Here is a 1,578-nt window from a genome sequence, read left to right as displayed (position 1 = left end):
TGATATATGAATTGCTACTGTAGCTCTTTTTTCATTTCTATTTGCAAGGTATATCTTTTTCCATCCTTTCACTCTTAGTCTATGTGTGTCTTTACAGGTGGGAAGAGTCTCTCAAAGGCAGCATATAGTTGGATCCACCTTTTTAATCCAGTTACTCGGTTTGTGTCTTTTGAGTGAGGAATTTAATTCTTTTACATTAGGAGTTGTTATTGAAAGGTGTTGATTTACTCCTAGCATTTTAGTGATTTTTGTTTGGATGTCTTAAGTATCTTTTTTTCCTTTTTTTCTGATTTACTGATTGTCTTCTATGTTTGTTGCTTTCTTGCGGTGGTAGATACACATTTTTTTCTATTTATTGTTGGCATTTTCATTTGACTAGTGGGTTATGTGTTGTTTTTCTTTTTTTTTTTGAGCATTTATGGCAATGGTGGTTGTTTTTCAGGTACCAAACCCAGTACTCCCTGGAGAATTTCTTGTAAGGCTTGCCATGTGGTAGTGAACTCCTGTAGTTTTTGTTTGGAAAATATACTATTTGTCCTTCATTTTAGGATAACCCTGCTGGGTAAAGTATTCTTGGCCGGTAATCTTTATCTGTTAGTATTTGGAATATATCATCCCATTCTTTCTGGTTTTTAGGGTTTCTGTTGAAAAGTCTGATGTTAGTCCGAATGGGGCTCCCTTATAGGTGACTTCACACTTCTCTCGCACCTTTTCAGATTCTCTCTTTTTCTTTGTGTTTTGTCCATTTGACTATAACATGTTTGGGAGAGGACCTTTTTGCATTGAATATGTTTGGGGATCTTTGAGCCTCCTGAATCTGAAGATCTGTGTCTTTCCCTATACCTGGGAAGTTTTCTGCCATTATTTTGTTGAATTTGTTTTCAATGCCATTTCCTTTTTCCTCCCCTTCTAGAATACCCATGATTCAGATGTTTGAGCCCTTAAAGTTGTCTGTTATCTCTCTTAGATTTTCTTCAATGTTTTTAATTCTTTTTTTTTTTTTTGGTCCACCTGTGTTATTTCGAACAGCTCATCTTCAGGGTCAGAAATTCTCTCTTTTGCTTGTTCTAGCCTACTGATTAAACTCTCTGTTGTGGTTTATTTATTTATTTTTTTAATTTTGTTCATGAATTCTTCAGCTCTGCAAGCTCTGCTACAGTCTTTTTCAGGGCATTGATTTCTTTGTACTTTTCCTCTTTCAGATCCTGTATACATTTTCTCATTTCATTTTGTCCTCTGAATTTTCTTGTATCTCATATAGTTTCCTTAGAATTGTTGCTCTAAATTCTTTGTCAGTCATTTCAAGGACTTCCTGTTCGATGGGATCTAGAGTTTGAGAGTTATTATTACCCATCGGTGGTGGTGTACTTTCTTGATTTTTCATATTTCTGGTATCTTCCCTTTGGTGTTTAGTCATTGTGGCAGGGGATTTCAATGTCCACTCATTTGACCTTAATGTCTGGCTAGGATCCTTCAGGCACTGCCAATTTGGTATGGCTGCCTTGGTGCCTGTGGGCAGTTGGATTGGGCCTCTCTGGGCCATGGGGACTGGCCTGGGCATGGAGTCCCACAGCCATA

Source organism: Galeopterus variegatus, unplaced genomic scaffold (assembly GCF_000696425.1).
Source record: "Galeopterus variegatus unplaced genomic scaffold, G_variegatus-3.0.2 Scaffold851, whole genome shotgun sequence".
NCBI lineage: Eukaryota > Metazoa > Chordata > Mammalia > Dermoptera > Cynocephalidae > Galeopterus > Galeopterus variegatus.
This window is presented reverse-complemented; position numbering follows the sequence as displayed.